Source organism: Triticum urartu, chromosome 1A (genome assembly GCF_056163025.1).
Source record: "Triticum urartu cultivar PI428250 chromosome 1A, HENAU_Tu73, whole genome shotgun sequence".
NCBI classification, from domain to species: Eukaryota; Viridiplantae; Streptophyta; class Magnoliopsida; order Poales; family Poaceae; genus Triticum; species Triticum urartu.
In genome coordinates, this window is record NC_141873.1 from 303,142,684 (window position 1) to 303,159,048 (window position 16,365).

Genomic DNA, 16,365 nt, shown 5'->3' on the forward strand with positions numbered 1-16,365 from the left:
AAGGTGTACCCAATAGTTTCCTTTGGGTATCCTATGAAGACACATTTCTCTGATTTGGGTTCGAGCTTATCAGGTTGAAGCTTTTTCACATAAGCATCGCAGCCCCAAACTTAAAGAAATGACAGCTTAGGTTTCTTGCCAAACCACAGTTAATATGGCGTCATCTTAACGGATTTAGATGGTGCCCTATTTAACGTGAATGCAGCCATCTCTAAAGCATCACCCCAAAACGATAGCGGTAAAGCAGTAAGAGACATCATAGATCGCACCATATCTAATAAAGTACGGTTACGACCGTTCGGACACGCCATTACGTGATATGTCTCCAATGTATCTATAATTTTTGATTGTTCCATGCTGTTATATTATCAATCTTGGATGTTTTATAATCATTTTATAGTCATTTTATATCATTTTTTGGTAGTAACCTATTGACATAGTGCCAAGTGCCAGTTGCTGGTTTTTTCATGTTTTTTACATCGCAGAAAATCAATATCAAACAGAGTCCAAATGCCACGAAACTTTACGGAGAATTTTTATGGGCCAAAAGGAACACAACGGGCCCTCGCTGCGCCTTGGGGGTGCCCCGTGAAGGAAATATGCCCTAGAGGCAATAATAAAGTTATTATTTATTTCCTTATATCATGATAAATGTTTATTATTCATGCTAGAATTGTATTAACCGGAAACATAATACATGTGTGAATACATAGACAAACAGAGTGTCACTAGTATGCCTCTACTTGACTAGCTCGTTAATCAAAGATGGTTATGTTTCCTAACCATAGACATGAGTTGTCATTTGATTAACGGGATCAGATCATTAGGAGAATGATGTGATTGACATGACCCATTCCGTTAGCTTAGCACTTGATCGTTTAGTTTGTTGCTATTGCTTTCTTCATAACTTATACATGTTCCTATGACTATGAGATTATGCAACTCCTGTTTACCGGAGGAACACTTTGTGTGCTACCAAACGTCACAACGTAACTGGGTGATTATAAAGGTGCTCTACAGGTGTCTCCGAAGGTACATGTTGGGTTGGCGTATTTCGAGATTAGGATTTGTCACTCCGATTGTCGGAGAGGTATCTCTGGGCCCTCTCGGTAATGCACATCACATAAGCCTTGCAAGCATTGCAACTAATGAGTTAGTTGTGAGATGATGTATTACGAAACAAGTAAAGAGACTTGCCGGTAACGAGATTGAACTAGGTATTGGAATACCGACGATCGAATCTCGGGCAAGTAACATACCGATGACAAAGGGAACACCGTATGTTGTTATGTGGTTTGACCGATAAAGATCTTTGTAGAATATGTAGGAATCAATATGAGCATCCATGTTCCGCTATTGTTTATTCACCGGAGACATGTCTCGGTCATGTCTACATAGTTCTCGAACCCATAGGGTTCGCACGCTTAAAGTTCGGTGACGATCGTAATTAGGGTTTTTGTGTTTTGATGTACCGAAGGTTGTTCGAAGTCCCGGATGTGATCACGAACATGACGAGGAGTCTCAAAATGGTCGAGACATAAATATTGATATATTGGAAGCCTATATTTGGATATCGGAATCGTTCCGGGTGAAATCGGGATTTTACGGGAGTACCGGGGGGTTACCGGAACCCCCCGGGGGTTAATGGGCCTACATGGGCCCTAAGGGGGAAGAGGAGGGCCGGCCAGGGCAGGCCGCCCCCCTCCCCCCTAGTCCGAATAGGACAAGGAAGGGGGGGGGCACCCCCCTTTCCTCTTTCCCCCTTCCCCTTTCCTTCTCCAACAAGGTAAGAGGGGGGAGTCCTACTCCCGGTGGGAGTAGGACTCCTCCAGGCTCACCCCTAGGGCCGGCCGCACCTCCCCCTCTCCCTCCTTTATATACGGGGGCAAGGGGGCACCCCATGACACACACGTTGATCTTCGTGATCGTTCCTTAGCCGTGTGTGGTGCCCCCTTCCACCATATTCCACCACAGTCATATCGTAGCGGTGCTTAGGCGAAGCCCTGCGTCGGTAGAACATCATCACCGTCATCACGCTGTCGTGCTAACGAAACTCTCCCTCAACACTCGGCTGGATCAAAGCTCGAGGGACGTCACTGAGTTGAACGTGTGCAGAACTCGGAGGTGCTATACGTTTGGTACTTGGATCTGTCGGATCGGGAAGACGTACGACTACTTCCTATACGTTGTGTCAACGCTTCCGTTGCCGGTCTATGAGAGTACGTAGACAACACTCTCCCCTCTCGTTTCTATGCATCACCATGATCTTGCGTGTGTGTAGGAATTTTTTTGAAATTACTACGTTCCCCAACAGTGGTATCCGAGCCTAGGTTTTATGCGTTGATGTTATATGCACGAGTAGAACACAAGTGAGTTGTGGGCGATATGAGTCATACTGCTTACCAGCATGTCATACTTTGGTTCGGCAGTATTGTTGGATGAAGCGGCCCGGACCGACATTACGCGTACGCTTACGCGAGACTAGTTCTACCGACGTGCTTTGCACACAGGTGGCTGGCGGGTGTCAGTTTCTCCAACTTTAGTTGAACCGAGTGTGGCTACGCCCGGTCCTTGCGAAGGTTAAAACAGGACCAACTTGACAAACTATTGTTGTGGTTTTGATGCGTAGGTAAGAACGGTTCTTGCTAAAGCCCGTAGCAGCCACGTAAAACTTGCAACAACAAAGTAGATGACATCTAACTTGTTTTTGCAGGGCATTTTGTGATGTGATATGGTCAAGACATGATGCTAAATTTTATTGTATGAGATGATCATGTTTTGTAACCGAGTTATCGGCAACTGGCAGGAGCCATATGGTTGTCGCTTTATTGTATGCAATGCAATCGCGCTGTAATGCTTTACTTTATCACTAAGCGGTAGCGATAGTCGTGGAAGCATAAGATTGGCGAGACGACAACGATGCTACGATGGTGATCAAGGTGTCACACCGGTGATGATGGTGATCATGACGGTGCTTCGGAGATGGAGATCACAAGCACAAGATGATGATGGCCATATCATATCACTTATATTGATTGCATGTGATGTTTATCTTTTATGCATCTTATCTTGCTTTGATTGGCGGTAGCATTATAAGATGATCTCTCACTAAATTTCAAGATAGAAGTGTTCTCCCTGAGTATGCACCGCTGCCAAAGTTCGTCATGCCTAGACACCATGTGATGATCGGGTGTGATAAGCTCTACGTCCATCTACAACGGGTGCAAGCCAGTTTTGCACATGCAGAATACTCAGGTTAAACTTGACGAGCCTAGCATATGCAGATATGGCCTCAGAACACTGAGACCGAAAGGTCGAGCGTGAATCATATAGTAGATATGATCAACATATTGATGTTCACCATTGAAAGCTACTCCATTTCACGTGATGATCGGTTATGGTTTAGTTGATTTGGATCACGTGATCACTTAGAAGATTAGAGGGATGTCTTTCTAAGTGGGAGTTCTTAAGTAATATGATTAATTGAACTTAAATTTATCATGAACTTAGTACCTGATAGTATCTTGCTTGTCTATGTTTGATTGTAGATAGATGGCCCATGCTGTTGTTCCGTTGAATTTTAATGCGTTCCTTGAGAAAGCAAAGTTGAAAGATGATGGTAGCAATTACACGGACTGGGTCCGTAACTTGAGGATTATCCTCATTGCTGCACAGAAGAATTATGTCCTGGAAGCACCGCTGGGTGCCAGGCCTGCTGCTGGAGCAACACCAGATGTTATGAACGTCTGGCAGAGCAAAGCTGATGACTACTCGATAGTTCAGTGTGCCATGCTTTACAGCTTAGAATCGGGACTTCAACGACATTTTGAATGTCATGGAGCATATGAGATGTTCCAGGAGTTGAAGTTAATATTTCAAGCAAATGCCCGGATTGAGAGATATGAAGTCTCCAATAAATTCTATAGCTACAAGATGGAGGAGAATAGTTCTATCAGGGAACATATACTCAAAATGTCTGGGTATCATAATCACTTGACTCAACTGGGAGTTAATCTTCCTGTTGATAGTGTCATTGACAGAGTTCTTCAATCACTGCCACCAAGCTACAAGAGCTTTGTGATGAACTATAACATGCAAGGGATGGATAAGACGATTCCCGAGCTCTTCGCAATGCTAAAGGCTGCGGAGGTAGAAATCAAGAAGGAGCATCAAGTGTTGATGGTCAACAAGACCGCCAGTTTCAAGAAAAAGGGCAAAGCGAAGAGAAAGGGGAACTTCAAGAAGAATAGTAAGCAAGTTGATGCTCAGGAGAAGAAACCCAAATCTGGACCTAAGCCTGAAACTGAGTGCTTCTACTGCAAGCAGACTGGACACTGGAAGCGGAACTGCCCCAAGTATTTGGCGGATAAGAAGGATGGCAAGGTGAACAAAGGTATATGTGATATACATGTTATTGATGTGTACCTTACTAGAGCTCGCAGTAGCACCTGGGTATTTGATACTGGTTCTGTTGCTAACATTTGCAACTCGAAACAGGGACTACGGATTAAGCGAACACTAGCAAAGGACGAGGTGACGATGCACGTGGGAAATGGTTCCAAAGTTGATGTGATCGCGGTTGGCACGCTACCTCTACATCTACCTTCGGGATTAGTTTTAGACCTAAATAATTGTTATTTTGTGCCAGCGTTGAGCATGAACATTATATCTAGATCTTGTTTGATGCGAGACGGTTATTCATTTAAATCAGAGAATAATGGTTGTTCTATTTATATGAGTAATATCTTTTATGGTCATGCATCCTTGAAGAGTGGTCTATTTTTGATGAATCTCGATAGTAGTGATACACATATTCATAATGTTGAAGCCAAAAGATGCAGAGTTGATAATGATAGTGCAACTTATTTGTGGCACTGCCGTTTAGGTCATATCGGTGTAAAGCGCATGAAGAAACTCCATATTGATGGACTTTTGGAATCACTTGGTACTTGCGAACCGTGCCTCCTAGGCAAGATGACTAAATCGCCGTTCTCCGGTACTATGGAGAGAGCAACAGATTTGTTGGAAATCATACATACATATGTATGTGGTCCGATGAATATTGAGGCTCGTGGCGGATATCGTTATTTTCTCACCTTCACAGATGATTTAAGCAGATATGGGTATATCTACTTAATGAAACATAAGTCTGAAACATTTGAAAAGTTCAAATAATTTCAGAGTGAAGTTGAAAATCATCGTAACAAGAAAATAAAGTTTCTACGATCTGATCGTGGAGGAGAATATTTGAGTTACGAGTTTGGTGTACATTTGAAACAATGCGGAATAGTTTCGCAACTCACGCCTCCCGGAACACCACAGCGTAATGGTGTGTCCGAACATCGTAATCGTACTTTACTAGATATGGTGTGATCTATGATGTCTCTTACAGATTTACCGCTATCTTTTTGGGGTTATGCTTTAGAGACAACTGCATTCACGTTAAATAGGGCACCATCGAAATCTGTTGAGATCACGCCTTATGAACCGTGGTTTGGAAAGAAACCAAAGTTGTCATTTCTGAAAGTTTGGGGCTGCGATGCTTATGTGAAAAAGCTTCAACCTGATAAGCTCGAACCCAAACCGGAGAAATGTGTCTTCATAGGATACCCAAAGGAGACTATTGGGTACACCTTCTATCACAGATCCGAAGGCAAGACATTCGTTGCTAAGAATGGATCCTTTCTAGAGAAGGAGTTTCTCTCGAAAGAAGTGAGTGGGAGGAAAGTAGAACTTGATGAGGTAACTGTACCTGCTCCCTTATTGGAAAGTAGTACATCACAGAAACCGGTTTCTATGACACCTACACCCATTAGTGAGGAAGCTAATGATAATGATCATGAAACTTCAGATCAAGTTACTACCGAACCTCGTAGATCAACCAGAGTAAGATCCGCACCAGAGTGGTACGGTAATCCTGTTCTGGAAGTCATGCTACTAGATCATGATGAACCTACGAACTATGAAGAAGCGGTGGTGAGCCCAGATTCCGCAAAATGGCTAGAAGCCATGAAATCCGAGATGGGATCCATGTATGAGAACAAAGTGTGGACTTTGGTTGACTTGCCCGTTGATCGACAAGCAATTGAGAATAAATGGATCTTCAAGAAGAAGACTGACGCTGACGGTAATGTTACTGTCTACAAAGCTCGACTTGTTGCGAAAGGTTTTCAACAAGTTCAAGGGATTGACTACGATGAGACCTTCTCACCCGTAGCGATGCTTAAGTCTGTCCGAATCATGTTAGCAATTGCTGCATTTTATGATTATGAAATTTGGCAGATGGATGTCAAAACTGCATTCCTGAATGGATTTCTGGAAGAAGAGTTGTATATGATGCAACCGGAAGGTTTTGTCGATCCAAAGGGAGCTAACAAAGTGTGCAAGCTCCAGCGATCCATTTATGGACTAGTGCAAGCCTCTCAGAGTTGGAATAAACGCTTTGATAGTGCGATCAAAGCATTTGGTTTTGTACAAACTTTTGGAGAAGCCTGTATTTACAAGAAAGTGAGTGGGAGCTCTGTAGCATTTCTAATATTATATGTGGATGACATATTACTGATTGGAAATGATATAGAATTTCTGGATAACATAAAGGGATACTTGAATAAGAGTTTTTCAATGAAAGACCTCGGTGAAGCTGCTTACATATTGGGCATTAAAATCTATAGAGATAGATCAAAACGCTTAATTGGACTTTCACAAAAGCACATACCTTGACAAAGTTTTGAAGAAGTTCAAAATGGATCAAGCAAAGAAAGGGTTCTTGCCTATGTTACAAGGTGTGAAGTTGAGTAAGACTCAATGTCCAACCACCGCAGAAGATAGAGTGAAAATGAAAGATGTTCCCTATGCTTCAGCCATAGGCTCTATCATGTATGCAGTGCTGTGTACCAGACCTGATGTGTGCCTTGCTATAAGTCTAGCAGGGAGGTACCAAAGTAATCCAGGAGTGGATCACTGGACAGCGGTCAAGAACATCCTGAAGTACCTGAAAAGGACTAAGGATATGTTTCTCGTATATGGAGGTGACAAAGAGCTCATCGTAAATGGTTATGTTGATGCAAGCTTTGATACTGATCCGGACGATTCGAAATCGCAAACCGGATACGTGTTTATACTGAACATGGAGCTGTCAGTTGGTGCAGTTCTAAACAAAGCGTCATGGCGGGATCTACATGTGAAGCGGAGTACATAGCTGCTTCGGAAGCAGCAAATGAAGAAGTCTGGATGAAGGAGTTCATATCCGATCTAGGTGTCATACCTAGTGCATCGGGTCCAATGAAAATCTTTTGTGACCATACTGGTGCAATTGCCTTGGCGAAGGAATCCAGATTTCACAAGAGAACCAAGCACATCAAAAGACGCTTCAATTCCATTCGGGATTTAGTCCAAGTGGGAGACATAGAAATTTGCAAGATACATACGGATCTGAATGTTGCAGACCCGTTGACTAAGCCTCTTCCACGAGCAAAACATGATCAGCACCAAGGCTCCATGGGTGTTAGAATCATTACTGTGTAATCTAGATTATTGACTCTAGTGCAAGTGGGAGACTGAAGGAAATATGCCCTAGAGGCAATAATAAAGTTATTATTTATTTCCTTATATCATGATAAATGTTTATTATTCCTGCTAGAATTGTATTAACCGGAAACGTAATACATGTGTGAATACATAGACAAACAGAGTGTCACTAGTATGCCTCTACTTGACTAGCTCGTTAATCAAAGATGGTTATGTTTCCTAACCATAGACATGAGTTGTCATTTGATTAACGGGATCACATCATTAGGAGAATGATGTGATTGACATGACCCATTCTGTTAGCTTAGCACTTGATCGTTTAGTTTGTTGCTATTGCTTTCTTCATAACTTATACATGTTCCTATGACTATGAGATTATGCAACTCCCATTTACCGGAGGAACACTTTGTGTGCTACCAAACGTCACAACGTAACTGGGTGATTATAAAGGTGCTCTACAGGTGTCTCCGAAGGTACATGTTGGGTTGGCGTATTTTGAGATTAGGATTTGTCACTCCGATTGACGGAGAGGTATCTCTGGGCCCTCTCGGTAATGCACATCACATAAGCCTTGCAAGCATTGCAACTAATGAGTTAGTTGTGAGATGATGTATTACGAAACGAGTAAAGAGACTTGCCGGTAACGAGATTGAACTAGGTATTGGAATACCGACGATCGAATCTCGGGCAAGTGACATACCGATGACAAAGGGGACAACGTATGTTGTTATGCGGTTTGACTGATAAAGATCTTCGTATAATATGTAGGAACCAATATGAGCATCCAGGTTCCGCTATTGGTTATTGACCGGAGACATGTCTCGGTCATGTCTACATAGTTCTCGAACCCGTAGGGTCCGCACGCTTAAAGTTCGGTGACGATCGTAATTAGGGTTTTTGTGTTTTGATGTACCGAAGGTTGTTCGGAGTCCCGGATGTGATCACGGACATGACGAGGAGTCTCGAAATGGTCGAGACATAAATATTGATATATTGGAAGCCTATATTTGGATATCGGAATCGTTCCGGGTGAAATCGGGATTTTACCGGAGTACCGGGGGGTTACGGAACCCCCCCGGGGGTTAATGGTCCTACATGGGCCCTAAGGGGGAAGAGGAGGGCCGGCCAGGGCAGGCCGCGCGCCCCCTCCCCCCTAGTCCGAATAGGACAAGGAAGGGGGGGGCGGTGCCCCCCTTTCCTCTTTCCCCCTTCCCCTTTCCTTCTCCAACAAGGCAAGAGGGGGGAGTCCTACTCCCGGTGGGAGTAGGACTCCTCTAGGCGCACCCCTAGGGCCGACCGCACCTCCCCCTCTCCCTCTTTTATATACGGGGGCAAGGGGGCACCCCATGACACACAAGTTGATCTTCGTGACCGTTCCTTAGCCGTGTGCGGTGCCCCCTTCCACCATATTCCACCTCGGTCATATCGTAGCGGTGCTTAGGCGAAGCCCGGCGTCGGTAGAACATCATCACCGTCATCACGCCATCGTGCTGACGAAACTCTCCCTCAACACTCGGCTGGATCGGAGCTCGAGGGACGTCACCGAGTTGAACGTGTGCAGAACTCGGAGGTGCCGTACGTTCGGTACTTGGATCGGTCGGATCGGGAAGACGTACGTTTGTCATGACTGGTTTTTCGGGATATTAATTTCCCAAAAGCGGCCCTTGTGCTCACCAGCCCCAGGATTATTGTTAGCTGATGAGACACCATCTTGTTACAGAAACTCCAAGCAAAATACAAAATATGCCATACAAGACCATTCTGGCCTATGGGTACAACAATTGGCTTCTAGTGGTTGATGGCGGAAGCTGTTTGTGGATCATCAGCGTCTATGGGACTCCATTTCCCATAGGAACAGCTGACCAGGATAATTCCTATCTTCGCGAGGCTGCTATCACCATTGCGTAGGTTCCGGGGCTGTCATCACAATGCTCCTCTCCATGCAAGAAATCTGGCCAAGACAATAGCCAGGGACAAGCCAGTGAGTACTTTGAATGTACTCGCAAACATTAAGAACACGGGTATAATATAGCCACTGATAGTCATGTTTTGAAATATTCTATGATTACTTCGTCAGTCATAAATGAAGCTCATGATGCATGCAAGCAGGTTAATCATGTCATATATGAATATGCAATCGGTGAGTAGAAATAGAATGCACCAATCGGGTGTCTGAAGTGACGCCTCGAAAGGATAACAATATAAAGTATGCCTCAGTCGGGCGTCTAAGCGACACCACGTAAAGGGCTTATAAGTAGATGAAATAACAAACATGCCACAGTCGGGCGTCTGAGCGATGCCACATAAAGGGCTTATATATAAAAATAATCACAGTGAATATCCAGGAGGTAGAACCGTCCCAGGGATACTCAATAATTCAAATAACATAAATGGTTAGTCCATAATAATAATAATAATAATCATACGTCACAAGTCATGATCAATGTTCTAGTTTAGTAGTTTCCCCTCCGAAGACCGACACTAAGACCGACAAATGACCCATCCCAGACTGTAGTCCTTAACCATGGACACAGCTATTCGAATAGGTTTAATATCTCTGTAGAGCGTGTACTCTTTACCCACGAGTAACGGATTTCTTTAGTCCATCAGAACTAATTCCGTCTACGGTCTTTTAGTTGAAAACACGCCTGATTTGCACACACCAGCTTAACTTTACTCGTGTCTGGAATCACCCACAACACCTGTTAAGCAAAACTCTAAGTGGGAGGCTACAACCTCGCGTAGCATGGGATCAAATTTCTATCGCGCGCTCTAAGGGGTGCCCCCCTCTCGGTCCCAACCGGAAACACCCATGCCCCCGGACCAGGTGGCATGCCTACCGGATGCAGCCGGTATCTTCCATCATGGCCTCTCTGTACGGTGTGTGCTAGACAGGGGTTGACAACTTACTGAACTGTACCCTACCTACGGCAGGGACAAGTGGCAGCACGAAACAAGTATGGGGGTTACTGGAATAAGACTCGATCTACGACCGACTCAGGAGGCTTAAGTATTTCCTGCATGATTAGTATAACAAATATGTTTCAATCCAACAGACAGTATCACTACTCATCATACCTCATCTTGCCATACCGGGCACAACCATCCGGACGGGGAACCAGAGATAAGCTCGTGTCTACCCAAGACAGAGACTTTCTCGGCTTCCTTTCGGTAGGCAAAAAAGGCATGTGAGAATGATTACTATCGCAAACATATCAAGCTCCAATAGCATGAGGTCACCAGTATGCAAGTATGATCATACTCTCACAAAAAAAAGTAACGGATACTCCGTGTCACGGTGGTGTTGTAACTGTATCAAACAACACACAATAATATTATTCCAGAGTTCAAAAATGCTTGCCTTCAAGGTGTGGAGAGGTGAGGAGCTCTCCAAAACTTTTTGAAAGTTATAATCTCCCTTCCAAATTCCTATTTTCAAAAATATTCAAATAACACATACTTCAAAAACAGTACAAAAATTTGTCCCAATTATTTTTGAAATAAATATGAAAATAAACTAGACAATATTTGGGAAACAACAGAAAAAGAATCAAGTCATTTGGATTTATATTTAAAAAGTTATAGCCAGTCAAAGTTTAGTCAAATTTTGTTTTTAAAATAAAACAGAAAAAGGAAAACGCTTTGATACAGAATACGCTTTCGGGGTGGGGGATACATACTCGAGACTTTAAACTTTCACTTATCCAGCATGGACGGGCGCGTGGGTCACTGACAGTGGGTCCACGGGGCCCACTGGTCAGGTTTGACCAGTCGTCTTTCCCTCCTCTCCCTCTGCCCGAGCGGAGGCGGGACTCCAGCGATGCTCGCTGGTGAACGGCGGCACCGTTCGAGAAACCGAGGCCATCCGCGGGCTTAGGGGGTCGAGGCGGTCCTTTCGGTGGTCGCTATGGTTCCTGGGGTGGACGGAGTCGCCGGCGGCGAGCTCCACAGTGGACGGTGGCCGTCGGGCAGGGTGGGGTTCTTGCCTCTGGCGGCTCCTAATCAAAATCGAGCAGGGGGATGGATTCACGAGAAGAAGAGAGAGCTTCTGGTGAAGAGAGTGGAGAGGGGGAGGCCCTGGTGGCGCCGGAATGATCGAGACAGTGGCGGCGGCTGTGGTTGCCGAAGAAGAAGAAGACGACCATCTCTGGTCTTTCTACTGCTACAGGAGGATCAGTGAAGGAGTGAGAGAGGTGGTATGAGTTTGCTTGAGGGCCTGGACGAGCTCGGGGGTCCTTAAATAGGCGATAGGGGTCGGTTCCGACGGTGGCCATGGATAAGATCACCGGCGACCGTCATTCTATAGCAGCAGGGGGACGTGGCGGCGACGAGCGCTTGCGGACAAGCTTGTGGATGAGCTTGAGCTGCTCAAGGGGGCAGCTGGCGAACAGAGGTGGCTCGGGCGGCGTAGTCCACGGCAGAGGTTGCTGTGGCCGCCCGCTAGCCGCTGTGGGAGGGGTCGGGTGCATCGACTGGGAGAGGGGAAGGGCTAGAACGGGCGGGAGGCGTCGGCAGTGGGACGCGGCGGCTCGGTGCGTGCGCGTGCAAAACGTGCGCTCTGGGTGCGCCCAGAGCATGCACGCCAAGCGTTCGGCGAAATGCCAGGGCATGCTAGGTGGCTTGGGTGGAGCTGGGGATTAGCAGGTCTGGGCTAGGGTTTGCAAGGAGATCAGTGGACAAGCTTGCTGGGTCAGAGGATCAAGTTCACAATGCAAACCAAAATTCATGCCAAATCTGCTCATGCACTCAAGGTGTTTGCCAGAATGCCAATGGCATCTAGGCAACTCTTGGGGTGGCCCAAATTTCCAGATTGGGGTCTCTTTAGATGATACAGAGGGTGGTGAGGTTAGTTTGTCAAAAGCAAAAACTTGTTAGTGCAAGTTTTGCAAATCTACAGTTTTGGACAGAAAGAAAAAGGCATGTTTGCATGCATTTAAAATCCTCCAATGAGTGCACTCTCCTGGACTTAAGGGTTTTGTAGCATGGGCTATAAGTAGGAAAAAGCTCAAGGGCACTAGAGCAACATTAAATAGGGATGCAGTAGAAATCACCAAGCTGGACCAGAATGAAAAAGAGGTTGATTCACTCAAATTTTACAAAGAACATCAATGGGTTTTTGCATAAAGTTGGATAATATACTCCTATGAACATCCCATAATTTTGGTGGAAGTTTTAAAGAAATATTTAATTAGGTTGTAGTGCCAAATTGCCCACTAGACCAGATTTGAAAACTTGGTGTAGAGCTCAAAATCTCCAATGAACAGAAGATATTTTTGCATAAAAGTGATTTAAAAACATCACATGACATCTCCAAATTTTGGTTGGAATTTTAAATAAATTTATCAAATGGTTGTAGTTCAAATAGAGCTCCAAAATTAATGAAAATTCACCTTAGGGAATAAAGCTCAGAGAAAAAATAATTATGCAAATAAATTCCACTGATAATAGAAATGTTTTTCTTGAAAGGGCAAACAAGTCCAATAATATATTTGGAAAGTTTTTCCACTTGAGGTAAAAACTCCATAATAATAAGGAAAAGAATGGCTCTGAAATCAAAAGGAAATCCAGAAAATAAAAGTTTAAATTTCCTGGCAAAATTTTAATTAATAAAACAAGGTTAAAATTTTGGGGTGTCACAATACTACCCCCCTTAAGAAAAAAATCTTGTCCTCGAGATTTGCTAAGGGTCGTTTTGAAAATATTGCTCCTATCAGCTGAAACCAAACAGATTACTCATAGCACATACTTGGGTACATCGCATAAGTTGCAACACATAAATAAACATAGCTATGACGTTTACAATGAAAACGGTAAAAGGACAGGATCCCGAGAAAACGTCTCTGGTACTGGGGCACACTCTTCTTCTATCGGGGGAAGTGGATTTACCAGTCGATGAACGCGTCTCTCCTGGTCGGGCCTCAGTGGTCTGCCGATGGCGATCTGAGGGTTTAAATCAGCGAGGCTCTGGAGATAACCCATTACTCGCTGGGTCAAACGCTCTTGAGCGATGACATACTGGACAAGGTTGGCCAGTACTGGGTCTCTCTCAATTCGTCCACCGGGAAAAGATGTTACTCCTCCGGGTGCAGCACGGCTCGGAAAGTAATAATACCCTCGTTCGCTGGCATAAGGTACCGCGAATCGAAGGCGAACAAGAGCTTCGTGTGCAGCCGCTTCTATGGCCATTTGCGGAGTCGGCATAGATTTCCCCATGAAGGAGACTTCTGTTGGGTCTTGATTTGAGTTTACAGGAGGGATGTGTACTACTGCCCAATATTTCGAGGTGGATGAGGTGATCCTCGACTTGAGCAGCTCGTACTGGGGTGGCTGGGTGGAACCCATGGTACTGCAGGTAAAGTCCCACAATATTTTAACAAAACTACCCGGGGTTGCATCTGGGGTTCTCAGATAAATGCTAGGGCTCGGCATGGCAAGAAATGGTTGTGAGGGTGGTGCACAAGGTGAGGGGTACTTGGCAAGGTCACAAGGTGGCCTCTTTATAGCACCCGGGCTGGGTTATTTACCACGGTGAAGGGCAACTAGTTTGTCGGTTCTGCTCTATGGGGTCGGGGTCAAAGCCACAGATACACACATCCCGCCAAAGCGACGCATTACTGTGGGTGTCGCCGGGGTTGGTTTTTGGTAGCTACGCCCGGTATTAAAAGGCAACCGCACATCAACATACTTATGCATAGTTACTATTTAAAATAGGGGCGCACATGCAGACATCATTCCAATATGGTGATACAAGATCACACAATTACAGGGTGTGGACATACTGAGACTCGGTACTACTCGAGTGACTTAGTCCACTTCGTTTATGTCTAAGCGGGTGTGCCTTGTGGACGCCGAGGCTTCTCCATTGGCCTCACCGTCAGGGTTAGCTGGAGGGGGTTGAGGAACAGCAGGGTCGGGGTAGCGATGATGACCATCGCGGGGATTGTTGGCCACAATCCCGTTGGAGTGTGTTCCCAAAAGGCGACGAAGCACTTCTGGGGTCATCAAAGCACCTCGATCGATGGCTGGGGCTGACCTCAAGGTCTCGATCGGTTGTTCGAACAACACGACTAGGTTGTCGGTGTCAGGCTCATCTTCTCCTCTCGCTGGGGCTCTGTAGATCAGTTCTCCACGAGCTACGATCAGATCAAGGGTGATTTGATCGAACAGTCCCTCTAGTGCACTTACATAGCGCACCAGATGCAATAATGCAGGATCCGTCTCGTGATCTCCGTTGGCAACCTGGGGTGGCCTACCATACCCGTCACGGCTGGGGTAGTAGTAGAATGAGCGACAGTTAACTCTGGGCGACAAGTGCTGGAGTTGAACTATAGCCTCTCGGGCAGCTAGTTGGATGGCTTGTGGCTCAAAGGAAGTTGTCCTTCCGGTGAACCTGTAGGGGCGTTCTGGCGATAGACCCCTACCATAGACATGCACAATGGCCCAAAATTGACGGCTCTCACCGCTCATGGACCCTTGGTACACAACATATTCTGGGGGATCTTCTAATGCAAAGGCACGGCGGGTGAGGTTTGCTAGCACGGTCACAAAACCTCCAAGGTTGGTTGCTGTGGTATCATTGTGAACAATGGGGCCAGGCATTTTAGCTAGGTTTGGGGTTAGAGGCTGTGCTGTGCTGGGTCGAGGCTAGCGTGCCCTTTTTATAGAAAAAGGGGGCAGAGTCTTCCTTCGCACGCTTGCGAAAAAGACTATTCAGGGGCCAGTCACTGGCGTGTGATCGACAGGCTAGGCTGATAGGTTGGGCACCAACTACCAAAAGGTGTCGGGTCACTGTGTGACTATCTTACACGAGAAGCTTGGCCGGGGTTTGGTTAAGGTCTGGTGGGTTGGTTTACCTAGGTTTTTCGACCTGGCTAAGATAGGATTAGCCAATGGTCACCCTAGCTCTGATACCAAGTTTGTCAGGACCGGTTTTTCGGGATATTAATTTCCCAAAAGCGGCCCTTGTGCTCACTAGCCCCAGGATTACCGTTAATGAGACACCAACTTGTTACAGAAACTCCAAGCAAAATACAAAATATGTAGTACAAGACCATTCTGGCCTATGGGTACAACAATTGGCTTCTAGTGGTTGATGGCGGAAGCGGTTTGCGGATCATCAGCGTCTATGGGACTCCATTTCCCACGGGAACAGCTGACCAGGATAATTCCTATCTTCGCGAGGCTGCTATCACCATTGCGTAGGTTCCGGGTCTGTCATCACAACGCTCCTCTCCACTCAAGAAATCTGGCCAAGACAATAGCCAGGGACAAGCCAGTGAGTACTTTGAATGTACTCGCAAACATTAAGAACATAGGTATAATATAGCCACTGATAATCATGTTTTGAAATATTCTATGATTACTTCGTCAGTCATAAATGAAGCTCATGATGCATGCAAGCAGGTTAATCATGTCATATATGAATATGCAATCAGCGAGTAGAAATAGAATGCACCAATCGGGTGTTTGAAGTGACGCCTCGAAAGGATAACAATATAAAGTATGCCTCAGTCGGGCGTCTAAGCGACACCACGCAAAGGGCTTATAAGTAGATGAAATAACAAACATGCCACAGTCGGGCGTTTGAGCGATGCCACATAAAGGGCTTATATATAAAAATAATCACAGTGAATATCCAGGAGGTAGAACCGTCCCAGGGATACTCAATAATTCAAATAACATAAATGGTTAGTCCATAATAATAATAATAATCATAATTATCATACGTCACAAGTAATGATCAATGTTCTGGTTTAGTAGTTTCCCCTCCGAAGACCGACACTAAGACCGACACTTGACCCATCCCAGACTGTAGTCCTTAACCATGGACACGGCTAT